Genomic DNA, 14,580 nt, shown 5'->3' on the forward strand with positions numbered 1-14,580 from the left:
ATTTTAACACTGCATAAACATTTTTTACGAAAATGATAAATGCCGAATGTTCTTTTTTTGTCATGGAAAATTGAACATTTTCGATGACAATTTTAATGATGCAAGACGGCAAGTTTAGTGGACACACTTGTCAATTTTCTGGAAAAAATACACCAAACACGGATTTGCCATGCCTGCCAACTAAACTTGCCATCCCCGCGCCACTAAATTTCTCATCAAGAACTCTCAATTTGCCATGGTCAAAAAAGAATGTTCGGGCGTTATCGGGGTCCTTTTAGGAATATAAATGTTTATATTTTATATATTATATATTAGGAATATAAATAATAAATAAACGTATCAAAAATAAAAATTTGAAACAAACGAGTGATCTAAAGGAAGCGAACGAAAGCAGCTACTTTTCTTGGGCCGGTCCCTTGACCACAACGCTGTAGTCGAGCCCAGGCCCCAAAAGGTACACCCAGAGGCCCCAAACGCAGCTCCAAATGCCATTACCGGCTTCTCCACTCGCCGCCGCAGCCGCATGACCCCCGCCGCCGGCCGCCCATCTCCTCCGGTCGCGACCCTCCTCGGCCGCTGCCGTACTCTTCGCTGCCTCGCCCAGCTCCACGCCCGCATTGTTCGCCTTGGCCTCCACAACCACCACGCCCTCCTCGCGCGCTTCACCGCGGCCTGCGACTCCCTCGCCTCCCCCTCCGTCGCCGACTCCTTCCTCTCGGCTCTCCCTTCCCACGCCGTCCCGCTCAGCCTCCGCAACGCCGTCCTCGCCTCACACTCCCGCCATTCCCCGCTCCACGCTGCGCTTGCGCAGTTCAATATCGTCCGCCGCATCACCTGCCCCGACGCATTCTCTTTCCCTTCCCTCCTCCGCGCGTGCTCCCGCGTACCCTGCAAACCCACTGGCTCCGCTTTGCACGCTGCAGCCATACGCCTCGGCCTGGATGCCGACCTCTTCGTCCGCACAGCGCTCATCCAGTTCTACGGAAGCTGCAGCTCTGCTGGCGCATCCCGGATGCTTTTCGACTCAATGGTCATTCCCAGTGAGGTTTCCTGGACTGCCATTATCATGGTCTACGTCGACTGTGGTGACATCGTGTCTGCACGGGAGCTTTTTGACCGAATGCCACATAGGAACGTGGTTCATTGGAACGCCATGGTTGGTGGGTACGTGAAGTGCGGGGACTTGGAGAGTGCAAGGAGGCTGTTCGAAGAAATGCCCCAAAGAACTGCTTCAGCGCACACATCATTGATCGGTGGGTATGCAAAGGTAGGAAATATGCAAGTTGCGAAAATGTTGTTCGATAAGTTACACGACCGGGATGTGTTCTCATGGTCAGCGATGATATCAGGCTATGCACAGAATGGTTATCCTGGAGAGGCTTTAAGGGTTTTTAATGAGTTCCGTGAGAAAGAAATATGCCCAGACGAGCTTGTTATTGTTGCTATGATGACAGCGTGCTCCCAACTGGGTAACATCATGTTGGCAAAATGGATTGAAGGTTACATCACGACTTATTCCATAGATATGAACAATGCCCATGTGTTGGCAGGTCTCATAAACATGAATGCAAAGTGTGGGAACATGGAGAGGGCTACTGTTTTATTTGAGTCCATGCCAGTTCGAGATGTGTTCTCATACTGTTCGATGATGCAAGGTCATTGCCTCCATGGTTCAGCTAACAAGGCTGTTGAGCTTTTCTCTAGGATGCTCTTGGAGGGCCTCTCCCCAGATAATGCTGTGTTTACAGTTGTTTTGACAGCTTGCAATCATGCTGGCCTAGTAGAAGAAGGGAAAAAGTACTTTGCTATGATGAAGAATGAGTATTTGATTATGCCATCTGGCGATCACTATGCTTGCCTTGTCAGTCTTCTCGGGCGTTCTGGGATGGTGAGAGATGCATATGAGCTTATTAAGTCAATGCCAGGAAAACCTCACCCGGGATCATGGGGTGCATTGTTGCGTGGATGCATACTCCAAGGTGATATTGAGCTTGGAAAAGTTGCAGCAAGGAAGCTTTTTGAAATTGAACCAGATAATGCTGGAAATTATGTTACCCTGTCAAACATTTATGCTAACATTGACAGATGGGCCGATGTTTCTGAAGTTAGAGCTGAAATGACTGGAAAGGGGTTAACAAAAATAGCAGGTCGAACCGTTGTTCTACAGTAAGGCATTTGTTGAGACTATTGATATATTTACTATTTATCTTGCCTTAGCTTTGCCGACCTTATTGGAATGTTGAGTAGAGTAGTAGACTTCTGCTGAATGTGGAAAAAAGACAGTATGTGTGCTTTGCATTGTCAACTCATGATGATTACGAAATCATCAGAAACGAATGATTTGCACCCAAGTTTGGATGTTTATGCCTTTATGGTAGAAGGTTGCTGCTTTTTGACATAGAAAACATGTTAGTTTGCAACCTGTCTTGGGTTAATAAGAGTCATCAAGCCATCTGAGGTGAACTGTTCACTTCTGTATAGTGCTTCTAGTATATGCTGACATTACCTCGTGTTAAGAACCAGAGGATAATGTGATTGCTGGTGAGATTTCATCTACTGCCACCATTGCCGATGAGATGATGCAATGTGAGTGCTCTTTCTCACCGAGTCATTCCTTAATCTTTCTTTACTACCTATTTAGTTTGTGCACTTCTAGCATACAAGGTAGTGCCGCTATAGCTGTGATTGCAATGTTGACGAAAGCTATAATCTCTGTTGAACTGAAATCATCCAACCTTGTTTCACAAAAACAGAACATTTCAGGTATAATGAACTCGTGAATGTAAAACGGACATATATTTCACCTTTGTTTCTTATGCGCATACTTTTGTACAATGTACGTGCATACGTTTTTCCGTGATGTTTAGAAACATGAAAGGTTTCCTTTTTCCCACACAATGTACATGTATGGATTGTCTATCTTTGAACTCCTAGCTTTGCTTGAGTCTTTTTTATTAACTCCAGGCTCCAGCTCCCAGAACACCCTTTAAATATCAAAAACCATTCACTTTACCCCTTCGACTGTTCCCAAAGTTGTTTTCACTGATGTTTGGGTCAGCTGTATGCCCCATCATCACACATTATCTGAAAAATCAGCAAAAAGGAAGAGTGAAGATGAAAAGGTCTGCATATCAGTGCTCGTCAAGGAGGAGATCCAAGTTATTCTCAAACCAAGCATCGACCAGCCAACTCCCACAACAAGAACTTTGCCGTACGTTTGCTGCACCTGAAGTCTCTATGGATCTTCCCATTGTGTTTTTTGCGGCCATCTGCTCCTCATTCTGCTGTGTCGTCGCCATGACCCAAAACACCACATAGAGCCACTGGGAGAGACCAAGGAATGGGGTCTACTTCATGGTGAGTTTTACAATGTGGAAAGATGAGGCGTTCTCCTGGAAGAGGCATACAATCACAAACTTTTTTGGCCTGCAGCTTCCTCGGCGCGGCGGTGAAGAATGATGAGGTGTCACCCGCATGGCTGAGGATCACTCAGCAGAGGCAAGGGCGACAATGTAGAGGGGTCAATTCTGCCGGTTGTGCAGGCGGCACCTCCGGGGCCTTGCACCAGCATGCTTTGCCATGGTAGGTGCTGAGGACAGGGATGGGGACAGGGACAAAGAGACGGGAACAGAAAATGGTTGTGCAGACGATGTGTAAGCGCCCTCTTTTTTTTTTTTGAGGAATTGGCAGGTCACTGCCTATATATTGAGCAGGAGAAAAGTAAAACAAATAGTTCTTACAACACAGCGTTACAACAAGAATAGAAAGTCTAGTCTGGCTCAGGTTCTGGCTGGTTCTCAACATCACTAAGCCAGTGAGATGAAAGCATAGGTTGTAGAATTTCCTGGTTGATGAGGAGACGCACACCCTGCTCAGCAAGAGTCTTATGCTCAAACACGCATCTGTTTCGTTCCTTCCAGATATTCCAGCAGTTGTAAATGGCCGTGCTAGTGGTCTTCTTGCCAAGGGGGCAGATTACATCATTCCACCAGGAGATGATAGAGGTGGCATGCATGGCAGCCGTGGCCAGTCCAGGGGCAGCATGGGAGTTCTCCACCAGGTGCCACACGGAGCGTGCAAAGGGGCATTGCAGGATAAGATGGAAGGCAGATTCTTCTTCCTGATCGCAGAGATTGCACCTCGGATTGTGCGGGAGTGCACACCTTGCCAAGTTGTCGTTGGTCAGAATTTTGCCCTTGAGGAAAAGCCAGAAGAAGAACCTGCATTTGCCCTCGACCTTGGCCTTCCACAACTTGTTCGTAACTAGCAACCGGTGCAGAACCAAGAAATTGAGCGTGATATGCCGATCTGGCAGTGTATGTCGTTGAGGCAGCGCGGTTCCAAGAGATGCTATCTTCCCTGTTCGGGTCCAGAACAAAGTGTTGCAGCTTTGTCCAAAGAAGGGCGAACCACTAGTAGAAAAATGGTCAAATGTGAGACACATTAGTCCCGGTTTGTAACAGAACTGGCACTAATGTGTCCATTAGTGCCGGTTCCAACGGCTAGGCGGGAGGAGCTCTTTAGTACCGGTTCGTGGCGAACCTTTAGCACCGGTTCTTGCCACGAACCGGTACTAAAGAAAGTGGTGGCAGGATGTTGTCAGAGTGGGGCCCTTCCAGCACCTTTAGTACCGGTTCGTGGCACGAACCGGTACTAAAGGTCGTCCTATATAAACCCTTCGTCCACCCGCACTCTGTTCTTCCCCCTTTCCCCTCTCCCTCTCCTCTTTTCTTCCCTTCTTCCTCTCGAGTTCATCACAAAATTTGCCCCAAATTTGTCAAGATTTGCAGGCCCCCATCCATTCAAATGATCACCAAGGTTAGCAACTTTGTCCTTTCATCTCTCATTGCTAGATTAGCTCTTGCATTGGTTTATATAGTGATTAATTGTGGGTTTTAGTAATTTGGGAGGAATTATATGTGGTAGTATTTGATTTATATGCAATTTGAGGTCAAAATAATACTTAGTTTGCATATGTAGGTGTGTTTTACTTAGTGCCTTCTAAATCTCCGTCGTAACCACCGTCGATCGCCCGCACCGTCCCGTCGCCGGCACCACCTTGTGGTGAGCCTCTTGTTCATGAAATTTTATATAAAAAATTGATGTTTGTGTGATTTGGATATATAGTTACTCGTATAATTATCTTACCCGTACGTTGTTTGTTATACATAGTGCCATGGTTTTGATATCCGTCCCCGTCGGCCCTCGTCCTTGTTATGATTCGGATGTGGTATATTCTCTTTTAAAACTATTTGTTGCATTTCGTGTTTATGACAAATTATGCCCATCAAGTTGACATAGATATTTTTATCTAGGAGGTATGTGAACCGGAAATTCCAACCGACCCTATTGTCGAGAGGTTAAATTTAGTTGAAAGAGAAAACGAGTACTTGAAAGAAAAATTGAAAAGAATTGAGGGGGAGAAGATGGAATTGGAGTTGCATGTTGCCGATGTCGTCGATGATCACAAGATCAAGATGGAGAAAATGCGCTTGAAGATTAGAAAGATTAGAAAATATGCCATCGATAGTGAGGCTTGGTATCATTATGCTGTTGGATCAATTGTTACCTTAGTTGCGATCTTGATCGCATTTGTTGTTGCATTTAAATGCTTTAGCTAGAGAGTTATTTGTTTGTTGCATTTAAGTGTTGTATGAACTTTATGTATGAACTTGTATTAATTTGGTCTATTCGGTGTTGTGTAATGAAGATGAGCCGGCAATGGATGTACGATGACCGATGCTCTCCCCAGTTCGTTGAGGGCGTGCATACTTTTCTGCTTGCGGCTGAGGCAAACAAGCGGGCGGATGGTTTTATGCCTTGTCCATGTGCTGGCTGTAAGAATGGTCGCAATTACTCTACGTCAAGAACCATTCACGTCCACCTGTTTGAGTCCGGTTTCATGCCCCACTATAATGTTTGGACCAAGCACGGAGAAAGAGGGGTTATGATGGAAGACAATGAAGAAGAAGAGGACGACGACAGCTATCCTGGCCATGGGTTCCCTGAATACGATGATACAACAATGGGGGAAGAAGCTGAGCCGGTAATGCGGGAAGAAGCTGAGCCGGCAATGCGGGAAGAAGCTGAAGAAGAGGCATCAGATGAGCCCGTTGATGATCTAGGTCGGGCCATTGCCGATGCAAAGAGAAACTGCGCAAGTGATTTGGAGAAGAAGAAGTTGCAGCGCATGTTAGAGGATCACAAAAAATTGTTGTACCCGAATTGCGTAGGTGACAAGAAAAAGCTGGGCACCACACTGGAATTGCTGCAATGGAAGGCAGAGAATGGTGTATCTGACAAGGGATTTGGAAAGTTGCTGGTAATGATAAAGGATATGCTTCCAAAGGACAACGAATTGCCCGAGAGTACGTACGAAGCAAAGAAGGCTGTCTGCCCTCTAGGGTTAGAGGTGCAGAAGATACATGCATGCCCTAATGATTGCATCCTCTACCGCGGTGAGTACGAGGATTTGAACGCTTGCCCGGTATGTGGTGCATTGCGCTATAAGATCAGCCGCGATGACCCTGGTGATGTCGAGGGCGAGCGCCCCAGGAAGAAGATTCCTGCCAAGGTGATGTGGTATTCTCCTATAATACCACGGTTGAAACGTTTGTTCCAAAACAAAGAGCATGCCAAGGCGATGCGATGGCACAGAGAAGACCGTAAGAAAGACGGAAAGTTGAGAGTACCCGCTGACGGGTCGCAGTGGAGAAAAATCGAAAGAAAGTACGGGAAGGAGTTTGCAGATGACGCAAGGAGCGTATGGTTTGGTCTAAGCGCAGATGGCATTAATCCTTTTGGGGAGCAGAGCAGCAACCATAGCACCTGGCCTGTGACTCTATGTTTGTATAACCTTCCTCCTTGGTTGTGCATGAAGCGGAAGTTCATTATGATGCCAGTGCTCATCCAAGGCCCTAGGCAACCCGGCAACGACATTGATGTGTACCTAAGGCCATTAGTTGAAGAACTCTTACAACTGTGGAATGGAACAGGTGTACGTGCGTGGGATGAGCACATGGGGGAAGAATTTGACCTAAAGACGTTGCTGTTCGTGACCATCAATGATTGGCCTGCTCTCAGTAACCTTTCAGGACAGACAAACAAGGGATACCGCGGATGCACGCACTGTTTGGATGACACCGACAGTATGTATTTGAATAGTTGTAAGAAGAATGTGTACCTGGGACATCGTCGATTTCTTCCGAGCAGGCATCCCGTAAGAAAGAAAGGCAAGCATTTCAAAGGTGAGGCGGATCACCGGACGAAGCCTCGCCACCGTACTGGTGCTGATGTACATGATATGGTCAAGGATTTGAAGGTGATATTTGGAAAGGGTCCTGGCGGACAACCTGTTCCGAAGGACGCTGACGGACGCGCACCCATGTGGAAGAAGAAATCTATATTTTGGGACCTGCCATATTGGAAAGACCTAGAGGTCCGCTCCGCAATCGACGTGATGCACGTGACGAAGAATCTTTGCGTGACCCTGCTTGGCTTCTTGGGCGTGTATGGGAAGACAAAAGATACACCTGAGGCACGGGAGGACCAGCAACGTATGCACGGAGAAGACGGCATACATCAGGGTCATGCAAGCTACGCTCTTACCAAAGAAGAGAAGGAAATCTTCTTTGAATGCCTGCTCAGTATTAAGGTACCGTCTGGCTTCTCGTCGAATATAAAGGGAATAATAAACATGGCAGAGAAAAAGTTCCAGAACCTAAAGTCTCATGACTGCCACGTGATTATGACGCAACTGCTTCCGGTTGCATTGAGGGGGCTTCTACCGGAAAACGTTCGATTAGCCATTGTGAAGCTATGTGCATTTCTCAATGCAATCTCTCAGAAGGTAATCGATCCAGAAATCATACCAAGGTTACAGAATGATTTGGTGCAATGTCTTGTCAGTTTCGAGTTGGTGTTCCCACCATCCTTCTTCAACATCATGACGCACGTCCTAGTTCACCTATGCGAAGAGATTAACGTTTTGGGTCCTGTATTTCTACACAATATGTTCCCCTTTGAGAGGTTCATGGGAGTCTTAAAGAAATATGTTCATAACCGTGCTAGGCCAGAAGGAAGCATCTCCAAGGGCCATCAAAATGAGGAGGTCATTGAGTTTTGTATTGACTTTATTCCTGACCTTAAGCCGATTGGTGTTCCTGAATCGCGGCATAAGGGCAGACTGGATGGAAAAGGCACGCTAGGAGGGGAACAAATAATATGTATGGACGGACATTCTCTCACTGAAGCACACTACACAGTTCTACAGAATTCCGCCTTGGTGGCTCCGTATATGGATGAACACAAGAATTTGCTACGCTCCAAACACCCGGAGCGGTCTGATGACTGGATTACACGTGAACAAACCAGGAGTTTCGCCAGCTGGTTGCAGACACGTACCATGCATGACACCTCTATTGAAGATGACCTGTACTTGCTGTCCCAGTTACCATCTTCGAATATAATGACTTTCAAAGGGTACGAGATAAATGGTAATACATTTTACATGATCGCCCAAGATAAGAAGAGCACCAACCAAAACAGTGGTGTCCGCTTTGATGCAGAAACCAAGACGGGAAAGGAAACATATTATGGTTATATACAGGACATATGGGAACTTGACTATCGACGTGGTTTAAAGGTCCCTTTGTTTCGGTGCAAATGGGTCAATATGACACGAGGCGGGGTAACGGAAGACCCGCAGTACGGAATGACAACAGTGGATCTCAACAATCTTGCGTATGCAGACGAACCATTCGTCCTAGCCAATGATGTGGCACAGGTTTTCTATGTGAAGGACATGTCTACCAAGCCAAGAAAAAGAAAAGATAAGGAAGCGAATGCATCGTACGATGAGCCAAAGCGGCACATAGTTCTTTCTGGGAAGAGAAACATCGTGGGAGTGGATGACAAGACAGACAAGTCAGAAGATTATGAAAAGTTTGATGAAATTGCTCCATTCACAGTGAATATTGACCCGAGCATCCCGTTAAATGATGAAGATTTTCCATGGTTACGGCGCAAAGGGACACACGCGAAGAAAAAGTTTCACACCCAAAGATCTGGGATGTGATCGGCTTCACTATCATCACTTTCTTCTGTGTTTCACACCCAGAGGGGAATCTCTGTAATAGTTAGGGTAGTTATGTGTTTTGGCATTTGAAACGCGAAGAAATTTTATGTGCAAACAAATTCTTTCATGCCTTTACTGATTTTTAAAGTGAAGTTATTCACAAACTAGTGATTCACACTAATTTCAAATAATTCAAAATTTAAACTATTCAAATTTGAAAACTACGGGCACTAACAGAAAGTTTGTAATTTTTTGTACCTAAAGCAAAAATATTCACAAAGAAACTCTAAATACACAAAAAAACAACACAAAAATAAATAAAGCAAAAAAAATAAATAAAAAGCCCGCCTACTAGGCCAGAGCGGCCTGCATACGACTAGAAACCCAACCTGTTGTTAGGCCAGGATGCAGGCCCGCAAAGGCCAAGTGGGCCCACAGGGCAGCAAAGAACACGTAGGCCCAGTAGGCCTGCTTTGGAGAGGAGCTCGAGAGAGCGACCGCACGGGGGTTTATAAACCAGTGCGGTCGCCCTTCAGCTAGCGAGGTGGGACTAAACTTACCGCACTGCACCTGCGCCAGCGCACCCCCTTTAGTACCGGGTGGTGGCACAAACTGGTACTAAAGGGGGGCCTTTAGTACCGGTTTGTGCCACCACCCGGTACTAAAGGGGGTCGCTTCCCGCCGCTTGGGCTGGCCAAAACTGGCCTTTAGTACCGGTTGGTGGCACAAACCGGTACTAAAGGCCCCTCCTATATAAACAACACTTACGAAAATTTCAGTTTCTCATCTGGCTTCTTCTCCTCTGCACCGTCGCCCGCCGCCCCTGTACGTCTCCATCCCTCGTTGCCACCCCCGTCGCCACCCCGTCCCCGTCGTCGCCGCCCCGTCGTCCCTGTCCCCGTCGTCCCCGTCGTCACCGCCGCCCCGTCCCGGCCCGTCCCGCGTCGTCCCCGTCCCCGTCGTCGGCGCCGCCCTGTACGTCCCCGTCGTCGTCGCCGCCCCGGCCCGTCCGTCCCCGTCCCCGTCGTCGCCGCCCCGTCCCTGTCCCCGTCGTCGTCATCCCCGTCGTCGCCGCGCCCGTCGCCGTCCCCGTCGCCGCGCGCCCGGCCCCCGTCGCCGCCCCCCGTCGTCCCTCGCCTCGCCAGTGAGCGCGCGCACACACACATACATTTTTTGTTTTTTAGTTATACAAATAGTTAGAATTTTTTTCTGTTTTTTAGAAATTGTTAGAAATTTTTCTGGTTTTCAGAAATAGTTAGAAATGTTAGAATTGTTAGAATAGTTAGAAATGTTAGAATTGTTAGAATAGTTAGAAATGTTAGAATTGTTAGAAATTTTTCTGTCTTTTAGTTATAGAAATAGTTATAAAAAAGTTAGAATTGTTAGAAATTTTTCTATTTTTTAGTTATAGAAATAGTTATAAAAATGTTAGTTATATATATAGAAATGTTATAAATTTTTTTTCTGTTTTTTAGTTATAGAAATATTAGAAATGTTATAGAAATGTTAGTTATATATAGCATTGTTAGAAATGTTATAGAAATGTTAGTTATATAGAAATGTTAGAAATTTTAGTTATCAAAATCCAATCATTAAAAAATGTTACTTTTTGCGGGCATATAGCTAGTATTTGTTCTCGACGATGCCCGACCCGCATCCTCGCCGTCGACACGTCCACGACGACGTCCGGCTGACACATGTCTGGGACTGGGCTCCGCCGGGCTGGCACTGGGAGGTGCTTCCTGGAGGGGCGCGCCGCTTGATGAGGAACTCGGCCCCGGGTCCCGTCGTCGACCCTGATCTCGTTTGGTGGCGTTCGCGTGGGCCAGTTTCGGTGCGGAGGGAGCCGGCCCCGTCGGAGGTGGTACGTCGCCGTGTCAGGGAGGAGGACGAGCACGTCCACCGCTACATGGTTGCGTTAGAGGGCGGCAGGTTCTCTAATACCTGACAGTTTCTTCAGGGATCTCACTTCAGCTATGATCCTGTGAGGGTTCCTTCTCTTTGGGTGTCCACCGCCCGCGCCGCAGGAACCGCGAGTGTCCTAGATTCTTCTGTAGTATTCGATCTTTATTAGCTACCTAGCCAGTGATGTATTCGATATTATATCTATTATTCGAGATTATATCTATTATTCGAGACGATGTTTTCGAGATTATATCTATTATTCGAGACGATGTAATTTGAATACTAAATTGTTTTATATTTCTTTTGGATTAGTTAAATAAAAGCTATGGCGGACAATACCGGCAGAGAGGGAGAACAGGCCATGTTCGATATGATACGCCATCCTCACGGGCCAGATGATCATCAGAGTGAAGAATATTATGACGGCTCCGAATTTTAAAACAACACCGGAGAGGGTGATATGATATTCGATCGCGACGACCGAATTGATGAAGTCATGAACTATGATTATGATGATGACGAAGAAAATGTTGATCTTGAAACAACAGAGACCGGCGAGGTATATATATTTATATAAGCAGGCATCTGGTGATCATCACATGTTTTAAATGACTTGAAGATATATTAACGAATCGATCTTTGTTCTTTCAGCCATCCGGATCGAGCAAATCTTCAGGCAAAAGGACGAAACGAGGCCCGAACAAAAAGTTGAAGGAGGGCGTAAAGTATAATATCGAGGCAATCAGACCTAATGGCGAACCATTAGCGCCTAAGAAGATTGCGGACAAGTTCATTCGTCAGTGCGGAGTTGTTGTGAAGGACCAACTCCCGATCTCCCTTCAAGAATGGAGAGAGCCAGCAAAAGACAAAAGACAAAAAGACAAAAAGGACGCTGCTCCACGTCTAGATGTTACTTTTGTCGACAAAAGACAAAAAGAGCTGCTTTGGGATACTCTCATGGAACATTTCACCCTACCAGATCATTTCACATAAGCAGATGTGCAGAAAGTCAAGGACGCTGCTCTTAGGAAGATGGCGGTTGCATTTCAAGAACCACAAGAATCGTGAATGGGACAAGTACGTCAAGGGAGGAAGGAAGACTCCAGTATTCGAGGGAACACTAGAGAACCAACGTGCTCATTGGGACGATTTCGTGAAATTCAAGGATTCGGAATTAGCTAAGGAACGGTCGAGAATAAACAAGAAGAATGCCGAAAAAGGATAAGTTCCATAAGCTGGGGCCAGGTGGCTATGCGATGGCAATGCCTAAGTGGGATAAGTCTGAGAAAGAGATGGAGGATGCATGTGTCACTCCGGTTACTAAGAGCTGGACCCCAGGTGCAGGACTTGGTTCTATGCACATGGGGGGGGGGGTTTGGACCCGAAGATAGGCAATGTTTTCGACGAGGGCAAGTCTGAAGGGAGCCGACGATGCGATACTTGTTGCAATAGAAGAGGCACGATCGTGGGTGTTCCAGCCCAACAGAGAGAACGACGAGCTTACGCGTGCCCTGGGAAATCCTGAACACCCGGGAAGAACACGAGGCAAGGGCGCTATTCCATGGTATGAGGGGTTTTCATACTGGAACACCGACTACAGAGCCCGTGCGAGAAAGAAGATTGCGGAGGAGAAGAAGAGGAAGATGGAGGAGGAGCAGAGGAAGCGGGACTATGAACGCCTTCAAGGCCTAGAAGCAAGTCAAGCGGAATTGGCAGTCAAATTCCAGCGGCAGCAGGAGCAGATCGACTCACTTACCCAGCAAAGGGGGTCTCAGCAGCTGCAGCAGCTAGCGAATGATCCAGCATTGGATAGCACCGCCCCATCCATGCCGAGAAGTAGTGTGGGTTCCGCCCTGGACGATGCAATGCTGGATAGATACCCCGTGGATGACATCACGGAGAACACTAACTGCGAGCTACACGTCAAAATGAAGAACATATCCATGAAGGTGGTGGACGCCGTTGCTTTTACAAATCCCCCCGAGGCAACCTTCCATTGCAACCCGATTTCAGCGGGCTATGCTCGTGTCTTGGTTGATGAGGTGGTGGACCCATATTCGGAGCTACAGCTTGACATTCCTGGAGGTGACGACGAGCACTTTTTCGGAGAGGCCAAACATCGTATCATCCTATGGAAAAAGGATTGCATCATCTTTCAAAGGCCACCGACACCGCGTCAGCCGACTCCTCGTCGAAGTCCGCCACCGAGTCAGCAGACTCCCGCTCCTACAAGTCCACCAAGTCCGGCAAAGTGTCAGGCCACTTCTCCTCCAAGTCCGGCAAAGTGTCAGGCCACTCCTCCTCCAAGTCCGCCACAGCGTCAGACGTCCACTCCTCCTCCAATTCTGGCACAACCTCAGGCCACTCCTCCTCCAAGTCCGGCACAGCTTCAGGCCACTCCTCCTCGTCCAACTCAGCCCCGTCAGCCGTCTCCGCCGCCTCAGCAATCGCAGAAGAGACACCCCGCAGCTATGGTGTGTAGTGGTACGAGTCGAGGTAGTACAGGAAGTACAGGCGTAGGCAAGCGATATAAATATGGTCCAAGCCTCATGCCTCTTCCGCAGAGGCCTTATGACAAGTCCGAGGAGGAAAACGCAGCCATATCGAAGGCCGAGGTGGAAGCCCATTTTGCACCAAAACCGCCACCGCCGCCAAGGGAGAAAGTGCCTGAGGAAACGATTGACCACTTCATTCATATGGCTCAACCACCAGCTCCCAAGCCTGTTGACACAGACTATGAGCGCCACATCGGGAAGTTAAATCGAGCACGTCTACGTAAGGAGGCGAGCTCGGGATCGAGCAAACAACAAGCAGCTGTCAAAAAATGCGGGAAAACCATTCCCCAGCTAGGAGAACAGGCGGCGCAATCGATCCCCTCGCTTGTTGTGCCAACAACACGTGACAGTACGCGCGCCCAATATTATTGTGGGCAAACAGTTTACGTTCCCGAGGTGGGCAATGTGGTAATAACCAAGGACCATATAATGCAGGCTGAAGTTCTCAACATCACTGTTGGACAACTCCTCGAGATCGAGCCCATGCCTGTGCTTACAGAGGATGAAATAAAACGGAAATATGTCCGGGGCCAACCTTTGGTCGAGCCAGACAAGGTCAAGAACCTCCCAACGAGAATGTATGAATTGCATCAATGGTACATGAACATTACCAAGATTTCCGATCGATTGTCCCTCATGGTGAATGTCAAGGAGGAGCATTACTTCCATGAGAAAGCTCTGTCCGTTGAGTATTCTGAACTGTTTCAGTTATACAATCAAGACGCACTCGACAAATCTATCGTCAGTTGCTATTGTCTGTAAGTGATTTCTTTCTGTAATTTAAGTCTCAAGCTAGCTGTAGTGATCCTTTTGATCAATCATTACCTGTAATTATCCTCACTATATTCTTTTCTGTGGTATTATGCAGGATGAAGATGTATGAAATGAGAAAAGGTGGACGCTTTGGCATTGGGTTCATTGACCCAAACACCGTTAATGAATACACATGGCTAATAAATCCACATCATGAAAAGGCCGTAGAGGACAACATGCTAGAGTTCTTGAAGCGCCTCAAATACAATGAAGATATACTACTTCCTTACA

The sequence above is a fragment of the Triticum aestivum genome, chromosome 2B (assembly GCF_018294505.1).
Source record: "Triticum aestivum cultivar Chinese Spring chromosome 2B, IWGSC CS RefSeq v2.1, whole genome shotgun sequence".
NCBI lineage: Eukaryota > Viridiplantae > Streptophyta > Magnoliopsida > Poales > Poaceae > Triticum > Triticum aestivum.